Here is a 24,086-nt window from a genome sequence, read left to right on the forward strand (position 1 = left end):
CGATGAGCCCAAAACTACCAGTAGACTTAATAACAATATCATAAATAATATGTAATATATAAGTAAAATAAAAATATCCTATATAGTTTATAAAGGCATCAATCATAGCAATTTGGGTTTATGACTAAATGCATGCGTATATATATATACATTTTGTGTGACTTCTATTGAAAGCCAATTTTGTAGTGACAAACTATCTAAGATTTTATAAGAATTTTCTATAATGTCTGCATAAATAAATCTTCTAATTTAGCATTTTTCATAATAAATAATTAAGTGACTAATGTTACCAAGATAGATGTATATATAAATATGACTATACATGACAAATATAGCACTTCATAGTTTATCTGATGACATGCAATTCTAAACAAGCTGTAAATATTAATTCCATTAAGTAATGTCATTAACTGTCAACTGATTTATTCATATTACTTTTCTAGAATTTAGTACATCTTAAACTAAGTGTAATTTTGTGGATTAACTTATTTTTGCTTTCTTCCTATATGTAAGCTTAATATGAAGAGAAAACTTGAATGTTTTAAATCACTGAAAGATGAAATATTAGTAAAAGCAGCAAATCTATCCCAACTAATTAGTTTTTACTGACATACATTGTTCCTAATGTTATTGGTATTTTCTTTTTTTTAATAATATTTTTATTTAAACATCTTGGTTACAAACATGATTGTGGTTGGGTTTCAGTCATATAAGAGGACTACCCCATTCATGTTGTCTGAATAATGCAAATATAACATCATAGAAAGGTTATGAGGATAAGATATTGTTGAGAATGGATGATAATATGTCACCCATAAAAATACCTCATTGCTTACTGCAGACTATACATTTTGCAAAACTTGATGTGCAGCTCTGGCATAGGTTTTGTGTAAATGTTCAAATAATTATCAAAAGTTAAAATATCTCTAAAACTTGCTGTTTATAGTAAGGTGAGTGCCTTCTAATTTAACTACAATAGAAAAATATTGAAGGTCACAAATTGTTGTTTATTTTTAAATAACATAGAGGCAATGTACCATGGTATGGAATATGAAGTATATTAAATGTGAAGGGATAACCATCAAAATGAAGTCACAAAGTAATCATTAATATCTATTTATAAAATAAAATTATTAAATTAAAAACAAAACATTACTTTTAGATAAGAAGATAAAATACAAACGGATATCTTAATTTGTGGAGCTCATGCCACTAACATTAGGAATATACCAGGTTTTGTCATGGCTGGCACAGGGAAAAAATAAAATCAAAAGGTTGAATGGTTAGTAATGTTCACTTAATATAGGCCTTGATATGAAGGTTCACAACATATTACTCTTATAATTGCTTATCTATTATTTAAATATTTAGGCAAACTACATAATTATATATTATACACATGCTATTTTTAAAATCTCATTTTATATATCAATGTGATACATAATTATATATGCATAAAATATAATTATTATCTTCATGTCCCCATATAATGTTTAATTATATTTATGTGTGTACAGACATTTATATTTGAACTTAGTGGTTATTTTTAACTAGTGTGTTACTTCAAAGGCAACTTTTGTTAAGTGTATTTTTGTTTGCTTGTTTTTGGGCCACATCCAGTGATGCTCAGGAGTTACTCCTGGCTATGTGCGCTCAGAAATCGCTCCTGGATTGGGGGATCATATGGGACCCGGGGAATCAAACCGTGGTCAGTCCTGGGTCTGCAAGGCAAACACCCTACTGCTGCACTACCGCCCCGGCCCTGTCACAAAGAAATTTAAGATAAGGACAAATTATCTTATGAGAACATTTGAAACTTCATTGAACCTTTGGTACCAAATATAACAAAACATCTGGTTGCTTTGGTGCTATTTTAATATGAAATTTTAATTTTGTTTTTTTAGAAATATATATAATATATATAATGTAGAATCTTGTATATGTATTAGAATTTTAGAAAAATAAAAATTTAGAATTAAAAAGACAGGAAAGGAAGTAAAGCTGCTGAATTCAAATTTTATTTTATTAAACTGATTAGTAATTTAGCCAAAATAATTTAAATTTTCTAACCAATAATGATAATAAGAAATGATTTCCTTTAATCTACCACTTGCAACATGTCTATCAGAATAAAGCATAAACCTGATCAATAACATGTATTATAAATATGAATTATATTAATACTCAAACAGGAGTAACAATGTCATGATATATGCCACATATCATATCTGACATATATGTCATGGAATATATATCTATAAATATAGGGCCGGTGAGGTGGCGCTAGAGGTAAGATCTGCCTTGCAAGCGCTAGTCAAGGAAGGACCACGGTTCCATCCCCCAGTGTCCCATATGGTCCCCCCAAGCCATGGGCAATTTCTGAGAGCTTAGCCAGGAGTAACCCCTGAGCATCAAACAGGTGTGGCCCAGAAAAAACAAAACAAACAAAATATATGTAAAAGTGTTTTGAACAAGGCTGTTCAAAGACTATCAGAGGAAAAAAGTTCATCTCATGTTATTTGGTAGAACTAGTACTACCTATTTATTTATTTATTTATTTATTTATTTATTTATTTATTTTTGCTTTTATTTTGGGACCATATTCTGTAGTGTTCAGGGCTTATTCCCGCCTCTGCATTTAATATGTGTAAGTCAAAGTATAAGGATTTAATATGTATAAGACAAAGCCTTACCTGCTATCCTATCTCTTTGAGCAGCAATAGAACTTATATCTGATCCATGTTTAATACCAGAAAAATTTTCAGCATAGAAAAGGAATATGTTTACTTTCAGTAGACACACTAAGTAGCAGAAAATACTGAGTATCACTTATAGCAGAAAATAATATGTTTTAGTGCAAAGAGAATATTGAGTATAAAGAGAAGTTTTTTTGGTTTACTTTGTCAAAAATAGGAATATACTGAATTTGTTGAATCCAAGAATTACATTAACTAGCAGAATTTACTTAAAGATAATTTGACTTGAGACAAAATGTTTTAGATCCAAGAGTTCTGCATACATAAACACTTACTACATTCCCATACAAAATTAAAACAAAAATAAATCACAGATTATGGTAAATTACAATTATTTACCTAGCTATTTTGGTCGATTTCTCTGTTTGGATGTAATTATTGAAATTGTTGTCCCCAATTATTCTTATTTTTTTTTCTCTCTCTTCCTTTCTCTTCTTTCGTTTTGTGCTACGCCATGTTTCTTATTTCAAGACCACGGCGTGTTTTTTTTGTTTGTTTGTTTTTTATTTTTTTTTTATTTTATTTATTTTTTTTAATCTGTTTTTTGTGGTGCCTATCGATATAACTGGAGTCCTCACTGGATATTTGACACTTCTTTTGGTACTGGTGGAGTGTTTCACCTTCTTGTTCTCATGCACTTCCCAAATCGATGATGAGAACCTCTAGAAGGATTCTGCCCATTTTCGGGGTATTAGACCCTTACCCCAGTTTATTTACTTTCTCTTTTTCAGGCAAAACCACGCAACTTGAACTAGCTAGCCCTGCCCCCACTTACAGGGGGAAATAAGGGAGGCATCAAGACCAAACTGATGCAAGACTACTAAGTAGTAGGTTAGATACAGAGGGGACCACATATTCTAGCCGCCCTGAGGGTGAGGGAAGAGGAAATGGGAGGTAGGACAAAAACGGAGGGGTAGGGAGGACAATTTGGGGATGGGAAGCCCCCTTGATTTTATGTAAATATGTACCTAAAATATTATTGTCAACAATATGTAAGCCACTATGATCAAAATAAAAATTATATTAAAAATTTTTTTAAAATAAATTACCAATTATAGTACAGTAAGTTATATTAGACTTTCAAAACTCAAAATGATTAAGACTTACTATGCATGATTTCCTTCACAGCACCATTTCCACAGTTAATAACCTGAAATAAAAAGAAATACATTAATATGGCCATCATTAAATGCCTATGAATTCGCCTAAATATAAAATTGAATTCAAATGTCTCACAAATAAAAAACAACCAGATAGTTATTTGAATCAATATGTTAATGAATAAATATTCATTAAGGGAAAATCCTTTCACAATTTTTACATAAACTAATTCAGAAATCAGTACATATAAAATAGTTATTTTTGCATTTATTAAAATATGAAAATCAAGATAGCTTTAATAAAGGATGATATTTTAAAAAATAAATTATTACTTTAAATGCTATAAGATAGAACCAACTCCCTTATAATAAAACTAGTGATGTTATGGTGCCCTAAAAACTACTGTAGGGGGGCCGGGCGGTGGCACAAGAGGTAAGGTTCCTGCCTTGCCTGCGCTAGCCTTGGACTGACCGTGGTTCGATCCCCCCGCATCCCATATGGTCCCCCAAGCCAGGAGCAACTTCTGAGCACATAGCCAGGAGTAACCCCTGAGCGTCACCGGGTGTGGCCCAAAAACCAAAAAAAAAAAAAAAAAACTACTGTAGAAGATTAATAGCTTCAATTAATACTTTCTAGCAATACATTATTAAATTAATATTGTTCTGCTTTTTGCCCTTAGATGTATGCAACTTTCAGAATTTTAAATTTTGTGTAGCATAAACTAGACAAAATTATAAAAATACACAAACATGCAAAAATGTGAGCTTATATAAAGTGGATGTGATATTAATTTTATTGATTGATGTAGGGTGATTTAAAATTTATTCCCAGTCGTTTTAGGTCTACAATTCACAACATCAATCTCACTACCATAATCAGAGGTTACTGTTGACCACACATATTGTATGCCAGGAAATCCAATCTGTATTGGCAGCATGAAAGGTAAATGCCCTACCCACTATATTATTGCAAAAACTCCACATAAATATCTTTTAGACAAGTAATTATCATATGGGGAATATATAAATCATCAGAAAATAATCTAATATCTGTCACTTTATAAATAGTTCTTGGGGCCAGAGGCAATATTACAGCTAGAATGGTACCCAATTATCTTAGTTCTATTGCCAGAATCCCATATAGTCCCCCCTCCCTCCAAAGTGATAGCTGATCAAAGTCAGGAGTAAGCCCTGAGCACCACCGGGTGTGGCCCTGCCAAAACAAAAAAATAAAATAAAATATAATATAATATAAAATAAAAAATAAAAAGCTCCCTCAATAATAGAGTAACAGAATGCTAATTTTTAAAACAAGTTACTTAAATGTTAATAAATATTAAAGTTTATAATAATAAAATAGAAGTTTAAGTTTTAATATTTCAGAAAATCATTTGAAATGCTTTAGAATTCATATTAAGTAAATACTATTATACATTCTATACTTTTGAGATATTATATGATGCAACTGTGCGAAAAGCTATAAATATTAGCAAAATGATTAATAGGCCAGTTGAGTTTTAAAGGAAAATATTCCTGTACCAGATAAAATGTTTTTCTTCTTTATCTTAGTTTATTCATAGTTGGCAAAATATTTGGAGATCAAATCAATATGAAAAGTTAGTCTTCTTTCCAGCACATAAAATGTAGGGATTTTCTTTCAATGTAATATAGTTAAAAAATTTAAATATAAAAGATAAATCAGAGGCCGGAGAGATAGCATGGAGGTAAAGCATTTGCCTTGCATGCAGGACTGTAGTTCGAATACTGGCATCCTATATGTCCCCTGAGCTTGCCAGGAGCGATTTCGGAGTGTTGTGCCAGGAGTAACCTCTGAGCACTGCCGGGTGAGAACCAAAAACAAAACAAAACAAAACAAACAACAAAAAAAAGATTAATCAGTCCCACAAACACACATGGTAACAACTGGGTACTGTGATATATTTCACAGTAAAATGAACTCAGAAACACTAAGAAAAAAATAAGCTATGAAAAATCAATTACTACTACATTTGGACTTGTTCAGTGAAACAAAATATGAACTTTGGATAAAATTTATTTTTATTCTAAGAAGCTAAATGGAAAATAAAAAGTCCATATTTAATTATCTTAATTCCTGTGATTAATTTTCATATGTTCTGGTAGGCATGGTCTACATTTACTTACATTTAATTTACAAAATAGAGAAAAATTAGTGATGATGTGAAGTATTATATTCATGGATCTGTTTTGTGGCACAAATGATATCTGAATTTTTCTAATCAGTTGTTTTCATTCCAACAATTTTAATGAAAAATAATAAAGTATATATTGTGGTAACTTAAGGAATTGAGAATCAAAAAATTAAGGAAGAAAGAAAGAAGGGAGGGAAGAAAGGAAGGAGGTAGGAAGGGATTGAGTGAGAAAATGAGGGAGAGAAGGAAAAAGAGAAGAAAAGAAGAGAAGAAGGAAGGAAGGAACGAACGAACAAAGGATGGTAGGAAGGAAGGGAGGAAGGGAAGGATGGAGGTAGGGAAGGAAGGAGGGAGGGAGGGAGGAAAGCTGAGCCTATTATTCACATATTTCATGGTGAAAATCACTCCCACAATGAGAAATTTCAAGTGAAGTGACCACTAGGGAGTATTGTGTACAATGGGCTTCCTGGGAGTTGTTATGAACTAGTTCTAGCTTATCACAAATCCTCCTTTCTTTTCTAGCTGATCTCCTTTTACCACAGAGCAGGCTCCATTATCTGAGCCTCCGGATATCATCCCTCAAATCAACCTTTTTAAGGGCCTCAGAATAAATCTCAAATCCAGCCACAATAGTGCCTTGGGTCCTCTTTTAGCTCTGGGACTCTTGAGATTATGATTCTTACCTAACTCACTTCTCTTTGGTCCCTTCATTTGACCTTAGATAGTCCAAGCACACTTCCACCTCAGACACATTCTATTTCCTTTATGTAGAACAGTTTCCCTGCAAAGGACTTTCCTTTAATTTTTTCTGGCTTTTGCCTATATCAGTTTATTCAATCGGGTCTTTCTACCTTGACCATCTAATATAATTCAATATCATGATCTTCTCTAATCTTCAGCTTGCATTTTCTTCATCATACTTTTAACATATAAATCTTTTGCCATTTGGACATTTATGTACACAAATAACCATTATTTTATACTTATAAGTGCCTATATTTTAAATGGCACATATATTGTTCCCTATCTTTATTTTTACACTCACTTTCTGTGACATTGTCTGATATACAATGAACTAATAATAAGGAGACATATAATAGACAAGCAAAAAAACCAAGAATGTAATTTCAGGTCATAAAATGTACCATAAACCAAACAAAGGAGGAATGATTGATTATATGGAGGAGTTGAGGGGGGGACTCTGGTGAAGTGAAGCATAATTCAAGAGGACACATGTAAGTTAAGGACAGAATGACAATTTACTAAATACCATCTACACATGAATAAAATTTTGTTAAAGAATAAAAGAGAAGTAGCAGTGTGGTGGTTTATTTTTATGTTTTAGCAAAGGAAAGGCAGACCACAAAAATGGGGAGGGACAGATAGAGAAGACAAATGCATTTTCAGAATCTATACACTGTTTCCTAAAATGTAAGAATAAGGAAGCAAAAAAATAGTTGCTAATTAAGAGGGATGGGAAAAAATTAAAGAATTAAAATACAAATCCTTAAATTTTGTTTGGGACCACACCCAACCGTGCTAAGGGTGCACTTGGAAATTACTCCTGAAGGTACTTGTTATACTGTGTAGGATGCTGAAGATCAAACTTGAGTAGGCTTCATGCAAGGCAAGCATCTTGCAGACTGTATTATTGCTCTAGCTCCAAAATCCTTAAATTTTTAGAGACCTTTATATTTTTAAATTTTGAATTTTCAGTTCAATTACATCTCTCACACCCAACAAATGTTATTTTTACCCACCATTATCGAAAAGAGTCTTGGGGTCAAAGAGATATTACTGAGGGTAATGCTTCCCTTGCAATCAATTGATCGTTGGCATATCTCTATAAACTTATGGTTCCCAGTCATCATCATAAATGATCCCTAATCACAGAATCAGAATAAACAGTAAGCATTGCTATGTAATACTAGGCCCAAAGGAAAGTATAAGTACCTATGGTTTATAGAAGTAAATATCTCATTTTAAAGGTCAAAGTTTAGTCTATACATTAGTGAACAAGATTTACCTAGTGACATAGTATTGTTACACAGTCTATTTATTATATAAGGCCAATTAAGTTATAGACCAATTAGTGAAAACTGGCTAAATATTTTTTAGAAGTTGATAGTTAAATTTAAATTTTCACAGGTGTTTTGGGCTTAAATTTCACAGACTCGAATTAATATTGCTATTGAATGCATGCAGGATGACCATCAATAGTATAGACTTTCAAAAATTTCTTGTGTCTTCCACCCCTAAACTAAATTTCTATAGATTCAGCTTATACTTGACATACAGCCCATCACAGAGTGACTCCAAGGAGAATTTACAGTTTTACCACAAAAGTTTGAAGACCTTTGATCCAGACAAGATCACTTGCCCAAGTCATCAGAGATGAACAAAATCAAAGTGAGGAGAAAGTATCTATTTCTCTGTAATATTCTTTTCATCTCTGATAAAAATGGTACCATCTTTAAAAAACTCATTTTCAAACCATGCAAACTAGATATATACCTGTCTTCAAAAATACAATATATCTCTTTATAAAAATTATACCTATATAACATGATGTATATGTATAATAATATAAATATATATAAAAAACTAACTAGGGAACATAAAAGTATCATTTACAATTTCAAATAATATTATTAAATTTCATATTATTTATGTAAAGTATGTTGGTATACTAGTAATTCAAAGGAACATATTTAGGTAGTTAAATATGGTTCTTAAAATATATATGTTTAATGAGGAGTAACTTTTTATTTTAAATAAAAGAGTACTGCCTATTTAAAATTTAAAGAAGCTTTCACATAGCTTAGAAAAATATTAGAGTGGAAAATTAATATAGTTAACTCAAGAGTTGACATCCATCTGTAAAAACAAAGCCTTGAGTGTAGTTTATTTCAGCACATGTTAACGTTAGAATGTCTCTACACATATGCACTCCATATGCAAACATTAAACAATACAGAGACAGATTTTAACTATTTGAGATCATTATTTTATAGAATAAAATGTTTATTCAGAGAATAAAATGTTTAGACACTAATATAGTCAAAGATGGTTAATAAAAATCATATGTACCCCTCATACTTCATTAAAAAGAATGAAGAGTTCCTTTTCAAAGGGATGAAAATTTGATCTACTTAGGGATTATTTTAAGATTTAGAAAAATTATTTCTAAAAAGTGACTGAAAGATTATAGTTGAATTTCAACTCTATAAAACTCATAGCAAAGTTTTTGAGTATTTAGATATCTATGCATTTTTAGCTTTTTTCTCATTATATCTATAAATTTTTTACTTCAATAAAAAAGTAGCATTATAACAGGAGGGAAGTTGTAATAGGCAATTTGGTGATGGTGAAAGGACTCTCACTTTATATATGAAAACCATGAACATTAAGCATTACTTTTACTACATTATTTAAATTACAATGAAAATAAGACATGTAAATGTAAAAATAACTTGAGTCAAGAAGGTAAGAAGGAAAGAAACTCAAGACCAAGTGTAACTCAAAACTCAAGTGTAACAGGGACAAAAATAAATACACTTAATAAGTGAGACTAGTTTGCTTAAATCCAAATAAGATTGATTAAATTTACTAGTCAAAAATGTGATATCAATTTATGTTATCAAAAGGATAACATAAAAAAAGAAAAAAGAGAAAAGAGAAAGGAAAAAGCTGTTCTTAAAAAAGAGAAAGCTACCTACAAAAATATGAAGTCTAATTTCTTGTTCTTTCAAAATGGAAAAACTTGAATTTATAATAGTAAATAATCTATCAAAAATCAGAAGTATTCTCACTAAATAGCTGACATTCAGATGTCACTTGAAACCTTTTCAAATGGAAATATTTTGCATTAATTCATTTTTAAAGCTGTACCTTACTATTTGAAAGAGAAAGGAGATTGGATGGCATAGTGAAGAAATTTTCCAGTGTTAAAAAGTAAGGTCAATAAAATAATAAATTCTACAGCTTTTAATATACTTTTGTGGTTTCAAACGTATAAAATGAGTACATTTAATGACTATTCTAACTACAAATACCATCTTATTAAGTAAGTATTAAAACACATATTATAAACATATATAACATATATAAAACACATAAATAATAAATATAAACACATTAATAACGCATATAGTATTACTAACACAGAAATAAATATATAGTATAATAAACACATAATCACCTTTTAAGTTGATTGTCTATGATAATTTACATTGAGCTTAGAATTGGTTTTATGATAAATGTGAAATATTTCTTAAGAAACTTGGATTTATGGGGCCGGGCGGTGGCGCTAAAGGTAAGGTGCCTGCCTTGCCTGCGCTAGCCTTGGACGGACCGCGGTTCGATCCCCCGGTGTCCCATATGGTCCCCCAAGCTAGGAGCAACTTCTGAGCACATAGCCAGGAGTAACCCCTGAGCGTTACTGGGTGTGGCCCAAAAACCAAAAAAAAAAAGAAAAGAAAAAAAAAAGAAACTTGGATTTAGTGGCAAAGTTGTATTACAGCAGGTAAAGTTTTTGCATACATCACATTCAGATTTGGTCCAATGCATCACCTGTGGACCCAGTCCTGCCAGGAATGCTCCTCAAACACAGAACTAATAGTAATTCCATAATCCTACCAAGTTTGGCCCAAAAGCCAAAAGAGAGGGAAGAAGGACAGAGAAGGGAAGGACAGGGAAAGAGGAAGGGGAGGAGAGAGGTGGGAAGGGAAAGGAAGGATAGAGAATGAGAGGCAATGGGAGGGTAGGAGAGGGAAGGAAAATGAAAGGAAGGGAACGGAGAGGAAGGGAAGGGAGGCAAAGGGTGGGGAGGGGAGGGAATGGAATAGTAGCAAAGGAGAAAAGAGGGAGTGGGAGAGGAGGGAAGAGAAGATGAAAAGGGAGAGGAGGGAAGGGAAGGGATGAGGAAGGAAGAGTAAAGGAGGAAAAGAAAGAGAAAGGAAGAGAAAGAAATCGAAAGGAGAGGAGAGAAGAAAGGAGAAGAGGGAAAGGAAGAGGTGGGAGAGGAGAGGAGAAAGGGGAAGAGGGAAGAGAAGGGAAAGAAAAAGAAGGGGAGGAGATGGGAGAGGAGTAAATAGAAGGTAAAGGAAGAGGAGGGAAGAAAAAAGGAGAAAAGGGAAGGAAAAAGAAGGAAGGAGAAGAGGGAAGGGAGTGAAAGAAGAGTAATGGAAGACAGGAAGGGAAGGGAAAGGAAGAGGAGAGGAGGGAAGGGAAGTGGATGGGATAGGAAAGAGTGAAGGAAAGTAGAGAGGAAGTAAAGAAAAGAGAGAGGAGAGGGAAAGGAAGAGAAAATAACAGAAAAGAAAAAAAAGGAAAGTAAAGAAACAGTGTTGTGTCCAACTTGCTTATTTATGAATCAAATATCATCTGGATTTTATAATTTATTTATATTGTCTTCTATTTATCTAGAACTGTTAGGAGTTAGTTTCCTGTCATCTTATCTCTATTTTCCATAATTCCTTTTTTTATTTTGCGGAGGAAGAGTCATAACTTGAATTCAGGGCTTAGACCTGTCTCTATGTTCAGGGTCAGAACCCAGATCAATCTCCTGTAAGGCATATGCTCTACCTGCTGTAACATCACTCCAGTGCCAATACTCTGCCGTTGAGACAATGGAGTTTTCTGTGACATGCTGGCAACACCTATTATGTGATGGGAGTAAAATTCAAAAGTGTATGTAATTCTGAGATTACACTTAGAGAATTAATAAAACAGCATGTATAAAAGAGACCTATGTTAGATTTAAAGTGGACAGAGTTCCAAAAACATGGGCTTCTCCTATGAGGGCAGCTCACAGATACTGTATTCTTCTCCTCACACTTGAAAATGAGCCCAAGTGACCAGAAATCATGAGTTAATCATACTTGAATTCTCAAAGAACACTTTATTTGGTCCCAAAGAAGACTCTGAGATTAATTATCACATAGAATATTAAACTAGTTCTTTACGATTGCTCTTTAGAATCTGTTCTTTATTATTGCAGTGTCTGTACTAATAATCTACCCATACTTATAGTTTTTCTATAACCTTATTATAATTAATATTAGATGGAAAATAAGTATTTAGGTGAGAAAATATTAATTAAAGCTCTCGGATCATATTATTTTATCTTTCCCTACAAAATAATCTTATCTAAGTGGTCAAACATGCTTATACATGTTATGACATGTCTATAATTTAATGATACTCAATGCAAATATATAATTTACTTGATTTCTGACTTCTTTTAATAAAATCTAATGAAACTAAAAAATATTTGAGTTAGAGACACATTTGAAGGATGTCTTACCATTTTCAGAATCCTATTGTCAGGAAATCACTTAGTAATTCATCAATCATATATTAGCAAATGCAAATATTTTAGGTAAGGTATAATAGAATAAATAATTGCTTAATAAAATAAATTAAATCCGACACAAAAATAAGATATGTCTTCCCAACATAAAAGTAAATTAACATTTGTTAATTTGCTTTATGCATTAATTTCTACCATAGACGAACTCAAACTGAATAAAATTATATCTGTACTTTGGAAGCAGAAAAATAACACAAAGGATAAGATGTTTTTCTTGCACTGAGCCTGCCTGAGTTTGATCCCTGAGGGTACCAAATATGCTCACCTGAGCACTGAGGTGCTCACTGAGGTCAGATCGAGGAGTGAGTGCTGAACACTCTCAAATATGGCCCAGAAGCAAACAAACAAAACTTACTTTTTTTTTTCTCCTTTTTAATTCAACCTTTATGAAAACCAGTAGTTAGAATACTCAGTTAACTAAGAATTGAGCTACCATAGGATTCACCAATTCCATTTCTGAACATCTACTCCTGGATAATAAAAGCTTTCATTCAAAAGGACATTTGTAAATAAAATGAACTTTAAGAAGGGATACCTACAGACTTACAATAATCAGCTTATCTAAGGTGATTTTAGAGTCAACACTTTATTGAACATAAATAAAATTGATTTTAATATTTTACTTAAAAAGTTAATCATATATTAAGTTAATGAGTATTTTATAAAAAGTATTAAGTATGTCATAAATAATTATATATAACAATGCTTAATAGAGCATTGCTATATTTATTTTGCTCTGGAGTTTTTCCTAAGGGGGCTTACGAAGAATAATATTGTTTCATAGAATTTCATATTCTATGACATGTTGGCTCCGGTTCCACATTTTTAATCTCACTGGGCACACAGTGGTCACTCAAGAAATCACATTTAATGATTAAAGTATTCACTTGTATAAGGTCATAAAAAAATATAAAAGTCAAAAAAGTATTTGAATAAGTAGAAAAGGTTCTGTCCTGTATTTCATGACATTGGATTATTTTGAGTTAATGATTTCATTACTACAATCTCTATTTTATTCATTTAGTAGATACTTATTGAACATCTGCTCCATTTGAAGCACAATATGAAAACATTGGAAAATTTTAGTCATTCACTTATAAACATAAGTGCTTCAGAGGCAAAGCCAATTTTAGTTTTCCTGTTAAACTAAAGTTTAATTCTAAGTGATTGAATTTACAACTTAACTCATTTTGCTTTAGGACTAACTTTTGTTGTACATACTATACAATATGGACTTTACTCCACTATTCCATACTTCTAACATGAGAAAATTTTTTAAAGAGAAAACAGTTGTTCATTCTTAACGTTAAGTCTCCAATTAATTAGTTAACCTGATAAAGAACATTTTAATAATTTCCAACATGAACTAAAAGAGCATGTCTGAGCCTTTACATATATACTATTAATATATTTTACCATTGGTGTAATATATGTTCACCTAGAAATGTGTATAAAAATAGATTTTTCTTTTCTCTGTACACACTTCCTCTTTTATTTTGGATTCAAGTTTATGGGCCACACTTAGTAGGGCTCAAGATCTACTCCAGGCTAGTTGCTAGAGGTGGGGTCGTCACTCCTGGCAATGATCAGGGGATCATATGCTATGTTAATGCTCAAACCTATCCTAGGGCTTGAACTGGAGCCACCTTAAGAAAAAGCACACAGTCCAGCAAAGCAAACTATCTGGCTCAAACAATATTTTCAAAAAATAGTGGAGCAAGACAAATGACTCAATGTTAACAGGGGGTTAAAAAAAAACCAACTATTAAGCTATTTTGCATTAGATTTCATAGACTAAATTCCCTTCACCACAACTTAAGTATGATATGCAACATATACCTAGATCTTAGTGCATTTATTTTTGTTTTGTATTTTCTAAAAGTATTGGCAGGTAGTTATTCCACTGAGGGTATAAAAATAGACATATGACCTTTGGAAACAAGTATGTTCTGATATTATATCAAAGAATCTAATGCTAAATTATCTTAGCAATGCATAAATTATTTAAATATGTTGGATCATGACGCTTAAATTGATTATAATAGTTTATTATTCTAAGACAGTAATATTTTAGTTGCTCATATTTACCCCATACTCTTTTCTTACCATGCAAAGCATAGAAATTAATTTTGTTCCATATATTGAAAGAAACAGGACAACATGCATAACATTAACTACAAGCTTAATTCAAAACAAAGCTTTAGTATGGAGGAATACATTGAAAATTATCTACTGATTTCTTGATTGAAAGCATAAAATTGTAGCTTTCACGAACACCAAAAGATAATTGCTCTCTAAAGCTACAAAGTAATGTTTTTCAAGGAAAGCATTCAAAATTAATACTACGTACAAGAATATCGGATGTACTTATAGTGAAATACTTAATATCTAAAAATAAATGTATGAAAATATTTGAAATTTTCTTACATTTAACCTTATATTCTTGAAATTTAATATTAATCAAAGACTAAACTATTGTTTATAGTTGTATATCACTGAACAACAAGCAAGTATAAGCTCTTTGATATTACTAGTATATTTTGTTAAGGGACATTTTATCTTAGTGAATTATTTGTAACTATGCATTTTCCATGGTTATTGTAGTAAATCTAAGTAGAATAAGCTACATTTTAATTTTTCAAATGTTAATCCAATTATATCAGCTGCTAGTGTATCAAGACAAAAAGTTAACAATAATCTATAAGCCATAAACCTTATATCAACCAACAAATAAAAATAAGTTTGTGATTTATAAATTTAACTATTATCAGAGATCAAAGATTGGGCAGAGATTTTCATTTACCAGTAAATAAATTCCAGAAGGAAATTTCAGAGGAAACCTGTACTTTAATAGATCAGCAATGCTATATTTTCAAAGAAGTTTCTCACCAAACCTCCTACCTCTATCCATAAAATCTAACCATGGATATATATATATAAATACAAACATGGAAATATCCAGGACAGGAAATGAAAGAGAAGAAGGTCAGAAAAAAACTAATCACAAGCACACTTCCTCCATGTTACAATGTACCCCCAAAAGAGGGGCAATATTTTAACCGCTATTCATAATAAAGCTATATTAACAATAAGTCCTGCCAGAATGGAGGGAGGTATTATCTTGAGCTTTGACCTCTACTCACATAAGCAGCCAGAAAAAAATTATAATCATATTTATCACCCCGACCCTGTTTATTTCTATAAATTTCGTTCCTTCTTTAAAACTCCACGAATGGGGAACAAAATCCTATTCTGAAATAGTCCAACTCTGGTTCTTAGCAGTCATGTGACTTTCTTTTCTGCCAGCCATGTGCTCCGTATCATTTTACTCTGAAATAACTCTGCGGATTTCAGCTCAACCTGCCTTTGCTTATAATGCATGACATAGCCTGTGAGAGAGCCTGAGAACCGGCTCCCTTGAAAAGCAAGGTTCTCATAGTTGGCCTGTAACCATGGAAGCAGATGCCGTTTTCTTCTTACCCCTGCTTACCTCTTTGCAGCCACGAGCTGCTCCCTATTGTTAAAAGGGGTACGCCTTGATTTTTCTTCATCATGACCAAACTTGCCTCTTCTTCAAAGGGCATGACGCTGCAGGTCATTGGTCTAGTAGACTGTTTGCACGGTCCAGAGAACAGCCTTGATGTAACCCTTGCTCCGTCTGAGCTACACCACCAGCCGTGCATCTGGGACATTGGAGATCTGTATTTGAAAAGAAGTCTGTCTGATTTTGCCATTGTGCCTTTTCACTCATCGATCGAATGAATATCGAACCTTCTGTCGTTGCATGTGTGAAATAGATAGCTTAGCAAGCACTTTTGTGCCCAACCTGTATGGTGGGCCAAAAGGTTTTCCTTTTAGTCTTAAGGTATTTTTTTTTTTTTTTGCCTTCAGAGTTTGTGATTTTTATGTTAACCTAAATGATTTACATGCTTAAAGTAAGTAACTGTTATGGCGAACCTTTGAAATACTTCATCACCAGCCTTTTGATATCTTTTCATGCCAGAAAGAACATTTTATTTTCTTTTAACTGCTTTAATTTTTCCTACTTCACAGATTTTTTTTTAATATTATCTAGCTCTTAACTAGCTGTAACTCTAAGTGGTGTGATTTTTTACTGTGCCCTAATAAACAAACAAAAAAAAAAGTTAAGGTTTATTTTTAAGAAGATGATTAGATGATGTCTATCACTTAACAGATTTAATTCCAGAAAGGCGAACTTGAACTGCCTCAAGCTAATTTCACTGATTTGTAAGAGTAAGTAAATCAAATAATCACATTGATTTTAAGTTAAAGCAAATTTGTTTCATAAGATCTGTTAATTGGGAAGATTTTATTCCTCTTTATGAATGTAACGTGTAAAATTATATAACAAAATAATGTTATTGTGGAGTATTTAAATTATACTTTAAACTGCACAAATTCTTGCTGACATTTGGTGTTCTAAATAAAACTATATTCTTAAACATGCCTTATGATTGAAATAATAAATATGAAAATAGGTTGTGCACATTTCATTTTGAAAGTTACATTTCACTGCTCCTGATAAAATGGTGTTTAGAATGTATGGCAACATTATACCTACTAATTCTATATATATTTTTCTCTTGTTGTGTTCTTAAAATGTCAGAATCACCCCCCAATTGTCACATGCTTATTTTCAATATAATTCTTAGCAAGCCCAGTGTATATATCATCAGCTTTTATCTTGTTTTTTTTTTTTAAAGAAATATCTTTATATCTTACTTTGAGGCATACCTATTTTCTTTAATTGCCACATGCATATGGGAGGTCCATGGGAGAATAAAGAAGGTTATTGTGACAGATGAAACATAACTCACAATGAATACTCTTTTCATTCAGTCTTAAATAGCAGAGGATTACTTCCAACCTAAATTTTGTAGCACAGTGTATGAGTTTATTTTATTAACATTTAAGAACAGGGAAAAGGCAGGAAACTTATTTCTCTACATTGGTGTGGTTATTTTGTCTACATCTGTCAAGAGATCTTATTTTGTTCACTTCAAATAGAAGATACACTGGAAAGAAGATTCTTAAGAAACAGAGAGAGAATGAAGAGAGAAGTGGAGAGAGGAAACTTAATACTATTGAACTTGGAGTCTTTTTATAGTTGAAAATGACAAAGATGAGTTAAAATATTTTTTTACATTCTTTGGCATACATATGAAATACATTCATACTATTTTCAACAAACATTTGAACTGCAAAAAGTAGGTAATTTTTTCACAAGCTTAACACACTTTCTTCACTGATCTTATGTGTTCCTATTCTGAGTTTCAAATGGTCTGTTAGATTTAAAATTTTTTCTTAGTTTTATATAAGGACTTAAGCTTCAATCAAAAAGAAATTGTTAATTTGCATATTTTAGTTGCTTCCTGTGATGTGTTTCTAATGACAACATTTTAGTTGCTATTCAAAAATGTTTTGTACCTAAATATACTTATTGCTCCTTTTGAACTAAGGTCAGATTTGAAAGACAAACAAAATTTGTACTTGAAAAATAACTGTGCATCAAGATAATTGCAGACTACAAAATTCATTGCATCTTATTTTATTTAGAGTCTTAGTTACATTAACTTATTTGATGTGTTCTTTTTGTTTGTTATTGCTTTTCTTTCTTATGCTACATATGAGTTGTTATTAAAACAGTTTTCTATTTTAGGTGGAAAAGTAAAAGTATCTTTTAGCACATATACTGTTACAGAAATTACAATGAAATGCTATTGCTGTGTTATTTTATTGACATTGACTGCAGTTCAAGTAATTTAAAAATGATCAAAATACCAAGTTTCTCAATATAACATAGATATTTTTGTTTCTAATATTATAATGAATAATTCAGATGCACATATTTATATTTATATTTCCTGGAAGAAGTTATAAAATATAATCTAAGATACTATTTAAATATGCTTTCCTTAAAGTCTAAATGTGTGGTTATTTTCTACATATTAAACTCATATTAGCTATGAATAAGTGTTTTCATTAGTTAAGTTAGTTTTGTAGCAAGAAGAATGTAAAAACAGTTACTTTATTTTTTGTTAACACTATTAAAAAACTACTTCAGTAAAGATTTGTTTTATAAAGTGATTTTACTATTTATTATATTCATAAAAAGTAACTTAAGGAATGGTTCTATTTATCTCTTCGGAGTGTATATAAAATCACATAATCTCTATTAATAAAATGAAAATAGTACACTCTTCTTTTTATTAAAAATACTGAGATCTTATCTGAGGAATATTTTTAGACTGCTCGGTTATATTTTATTAACACAAATAAAAGATAATAATCCAATAAAATAAGCATTTCTCAGAAGAAAGTTATAGGTTTAGATATTTCTCACTGCCAAATCATCTATTACAGAATTACTATTTGAGGTTTCATAGATGGATAAAATAACTGTAAGATTATGGCAATGCACGTTTGGCTTGTAATAAAATTTTCCAGGAATGCTTTTATGTCATGGTCATTCTTCATCATTTATATGAGTTACACATATGTTTAGTTAGTAAAAAATGTAATAAAATGGTCGAGGGTCAAAGTAGTACTTTTTATTTAAACATTGTCAAATGAATAAAACTTTAATAATAATGATGTTTACACAGAAAATATTAAATTGTGGCCATCCAATAAAAGTTTTATATGATGTCTTGATTCACTGTTTAACTCAAAACTATGTAAGGTATGTCAAATGATTATATGTAATCAGAATATTTTTGGACTTACTGAATATTATGGGGCACATGATATTAATTTGAAGATGTGATTTTATTTGCATAAAAAGATGACATAAATGGAAGCTAAGTATTATCATTTATGTATATCTAAATAAACTTATGTCTAATATAACACTTTAAAATAGAAATATAGACAAATATATTTGATTTTAATATATTATCCTGAGTCAACCATTGTTTTATTTAAAATGCATTTCCTGTATTTCAGGCCAGAAGCGTTTTCGATGGCTTTCTTTTTCCTTCCTCTCCCTAAAACACATTTTGCTATAAACTTCTGCACCAATCACTAGTCAAAGATACAAACAGCAGTAGCAGTTCAGGAAGCAGCCCTGTGAATATATATAAAAAAAAAAAAAATCACAGACTGATTTTATAAGACAAGTTGGCTAGGAGTCAAAACTGCCACATGCGGTGTGAAAAAATGCCACCCTGGTGTGAACAAAAGGTTTAAAATGGAGTCAAAAAGCATGCAAGCTCGATGTCTAAGCTTTTCCTGCGAATTGTCTGTACAACCTGCAGGGTATCCAGGGGGGCTGGGAAGAATGGAGGGTTCTTGGAAGCTACAACTGAGGAAAGCTGACAGTCAAATGTGTTAGTTGTTTTGTTTTGTTATTTTTTTCATTTTGTTTTGTTTTGTTGTGTCTCATCTATGCATCATTATACTAAACTGTTTTACCCAAAACATAAAACAAATCCAAAAAAGAGTCACATGTGTGAAGAAACTGCTGCTTAAAAATAAATTGTTAGACTTTGAGTTTTATATTTTTTTGTGCATCATTTCATTTATGGTAAAGTGAAGCTATGAACTGTACTTTGTATTTTAAATGCTTTTTTCCCTTTGCTATATAGGCCTGATTTTATTTATAAGCAGGAGACTAAGAAAAGGCTCGTGAGGATTTCATTGTTGGAGTATAATAAATATGTAATTATAAAGCTCATGTTTAATTATCTTCTAAATCAGTAAGGAAAAATGGAGAAAAGGTATTGAGTTGATTACTGGAAACAAGAATTTTATGTCTTAATAGCATAATGATATTTCTGAATAAATTTTCAACAGGAATAGTTCTTCAGAAAAAAAACACTATTACAATTATGCTAATATTACACCTTACCTACTACATCTGTGATGTAAAAATTTACTTCATGACCAAAATACATTTGTTAACCATAACTAATCTGTTGAATAAATCTAAACTTAAGCTATCATCATTTATTTAAATAACTAAGAGGCTATTCAATTTCAGACAATTAAAAATATACCACCATTTACAACTCCCAGTTCAATAACCTTAATATGTCTACAAAAGCACATACGAATGTTAATTACATGATAAATTATGAATTGCATTTTAAAGAAAGTAACATTTCCTAGGTGATGTGATTGAATCAATACAACACATCTAAATGAAACAAGAAACATCTTTGATGAGCAGTGAAAGGATCCTTAAACTTTGAAACCAGTTTTATTATATTTGCATCTTATCCCTTATTAAAGATTGAGCCTAAAGCCTGCAAATCCGATCAGTTATGAATGCAGGGCAAGACAGGAACATTTTTCTATTTACTCTTTGTAACACTGGATAGAAATCAATCTGTTACTTTCATTACAACCACACAATCAATTCCATTTAAAGTATAACACAACAGTCAAGTCCAAGGACGTTATGGATCCTGTGAAAAGCTCAGACCCTTTGCAGGGCTCAATCTGCTAGAGCTCCTCATGAATTGTTCTCTTCCTAGTTATGCTATCTAGTTCTTTAAATCAAACATGTCTACCATGAGTTGCCATGTAGAAGACAGGCAAAACTTATGAGAAATTTCTTTCCAAAGGCTGATGTAGATTATTGTTTTAAACAATAAAAACTATGCATTGTAACATGGGAAAGATATTTTCAAAGGAACATTTTGATATTTAAAAAAAATTATCCACACCAATAACATCATCTTTAAGTTTAATATGTTAAACTAATTTAAATCTGACTGTATCTTAGATCTCTCAATACATTACCTTATTCCAAAAACTCCTTTTCTTATTTATTACTTTTGTTTTATAGAATATACAGTAGTATTCATAACTTACTCCTACCTCTGTATTTAGAGATCATTCCTGATGTTGTTAAGACACCATAGGTTTTGTGGGGTCATGAAAACCAGAATTGGCAGCATACTGTCTACCTAGCCTCTATGATAATTATCTCACCTCAACATTAGTAGTATTTTCTAAATGACTCAAAATATTCTTATAAAATTCTTGTTTAATAAAACATATCTTAGTAAGTAAATAAAATCTGTCCAGTTTCATTCCTCTAAAATAAAATAGACTATGATTTCCAGTACTTGTAAACAGTAAAAATAAGATAGACTTAAAGAAGGTAAATTATTTGAAAGCACAAGATAAACCATAGTATACCAATATAGCAGTAGTTATGTTAATATTTCTTTTTCCCCTCTGTAAATGTGATTTCTTTTCCACATGATTTCAATTTACATATTCTTATGATATTCTTAAGCATGTGATAAACAAAAGTTATTGAGCAGGTAACATTTTATAATTCTTTTAATAAAACTTTGCTTTTTTGGTTTTTGGGCCACAGCAGTGCTCAGGGGTTACTCCTGGCTATCTGCTCAGAAATGGCTCCTGGCAGGCACGCGGGACCAAGTGGGACATCAGGATTCGAACCAACCACCTTAGGTCCTGGGTCGGCTGCTTGCAAGGCAAACACCACTGTGCTATCTCTCCAGCCCCTCAAATAAAACTTTAAAATACATTTTTATTCAAACTGTATTATTCTCATTCCATTAAGGAAATAATTCAAATTTGAATCAAATATTTTTCATATTTTAATAATTTAGAGTAAAGATTTAATATTAAATTTTAATATTGGAATTTTATCTGATTTTAAAAATACAATTCCAAATTAAGTTTTAATATTATTTATTTAATATATTCCTTATCATCATTTAGCAAAGTTTTTATAATTACTATTGTTAATGCAAGTCCCTTATCTGGAGACTATAAGTAGTTGCTAAAATTAAACTTCTATCAAAAGTACTCTATAATGAGGTCTGAGATGTGAAGTACTTGCCTATGTTCTAAGAAGCCCAGAAGGTTTTTCCATTAGTAAGAACAACTATTGCTCTAAGGCCTGTATAAATGAGCAGAGGCCTGTGAATCCAATGCCCAGGTCTTTACTCAGTCTCTTACTGCCTAAAAAAAAATGCTTTTTACTTCCAGAACTCAATTTCTGATAGGTTACATTAAAGGGGCTGATTTTCAGTTCTACTTTCTCCTTTGAGAGGACTTTCACCACTGAGAGGATTGAATGAAGGCAAGTATAATAACCAGCTATTTTGTTCTCACTTCTCCACTATCTTGTAGGCTATTCTCTTGAGAATGAGCATCAAACTAATAGATAACTTGCACAAAACATGCTATGAGCCCTAGTAAATTTGATCAGAGAAAATTCTAGAATGTAAAGGTAGACCAAGTTTCTGATAGCAACTCAAGTGACACCAAAATGTTCCAAGTTAGACAATTACTTTAGAGTAAAGATTAGCCTGGTGAAGCTCGAGGAGCTATCAGTTAAGAAATTAAAGTCATTGCAATGTGCCCGTCAAAATTTAAGATAATCTCAGTATTAGTCGAATGTTTAAGTTCGAACAAGCAAACACTCTTTATTAATTTATACCTTTCTTAGTATGGTTTTGCTTGTGGTGCACACCTGGTGATGTTCAAGGTTTACTCCTGGATATGAGCTCAGAAATTGCTCCTGGCTTGGGGACCATATGGGACACAGGAGATCAACCGAGATCTGTCCTGGATCAGCCGCGTGCAAGGCAAACACCCTACTGCTGCACTATGCCTCCAGCCTCCTTAGCTTTGTTTTTAGCAAGCATCATGAAGGCCTGTTTTATTGAGCTTATAAAGTGTTTATTATAATATTACTTAACATTCCATTGCTTTGTATTCATACTATACTATATATTATTTCTGGAAGGTACTAAAATGAGTTTCCTGCCACTATCTTTTTCTTTGATTGCAGTGAGACAGGCATACTCAATGTGCTCATGGACTGAACCTGAGTCAGTTGGCAGCTTATCTGTTATACTCTCTTACTAGTACCTCAGTTACATCTGTCCTGAAAATTTGTCTAATACAAAGAATAATATGCTTGAGAAAAAATTCAAATCTGTAGATGAATGTTTTTAAATCATTTACATTTTTTATTATTTTAAATAAATCAGACTGAAAATTATTTTTATTATTTTATATAATATAAAAATATAAAAATTATTATTTTTAATTAAATTTTGTTTATAGTAACTAATCATCTGTGTGTTGATATAACAGAATGTCGTATACATTGAAGGGTTTTTATTTTTGGTTTGGGGCCACAACCAGTGATACTCAGGAGTTATTCATGACTCTGTAATCAGTAATCACAATTGACAGGCTATGGGGACCATATGGAATGCTGGGTATCAAACTCAGGTACATCACAAACAAAAAAACACTTTACCAATACTATAACTATAGCTTCTATTGAGTATTTTTAAAAATAAAATTTTAAGATGGGTGTCATTTGTGGTGGGAAGGTTCAATGGTGAATGAAAAGTACTTTTTATGGCTGAAGCCTAACTACAAACATGTTTGTAACCATGTGCTTAAATAAAAATTTTATTAAAAACAAGTATATATAAATATACATACATTATATAAATATATAGTTTATATATAAATATAATAAAGTATAAGTTACCTTTACTTTTCTATTATATACATTATGGTTTATTTTAAAATGTCAATGAATTTGAATTAATGAATTCACCAATACTATTCATATAAATATTTGTATATGCCAGGATTATATTTAAAGTATTACATTAGTCAAAATCACAAGAAGGTAACAAATTGACTACATCTAAAG

The 24,086-nt window shown here is 31.4% G+C and overlaps 2 long non-coding RNA genes across 2 annotated transcripts in view; one reads left to right on the top strand and one right to left on the bottom strand.

Moving 5' to 3' along the window:
• Positions 1 to 15,931, bottom strand: part of LOC126025725 (uncharacterized) — a 105,151-nt gene extending 89,220 nt beyond the window's left edge. Inside the window, exons 1-2 of the long non-coding RNA XR_007501511.1 lie at positions 15,891 to 15,931; positions 3,864 to 3,906 (exon numbers count right to left, since the gene is read on the bottom strand). This is a non-coding gene — a long non-coding RNA (uncharacterized LOC126025725). The remainder of the gene's footprint in view (positions 1 to 3,863; positions 3,907 to 15,890) is intronic.
• The window catches only part of LOC126025727 (uncharacterized), a 722,173-nt gene that overhangs the window by 166,808 nt on the left and 531,279 nt on the right, over positions 1 to 24,086 (top strand). The window lies entirely within an intron of this gene.

This window comes from Suncus etruscus, chromosome 13 (assembly GCF_024139225.1).
Source record: "Suncus etruscus isolate mSunEtr1 chromosome 13, mSunEtr1.pri.cur, whole genome shotgun sequence".
Lineage (NCBI taxonomy): Eukaryota > Metazoa > Chordata > Mammalia > Eulipotyphla > Soricidae > Suncus > Suncus etruscus.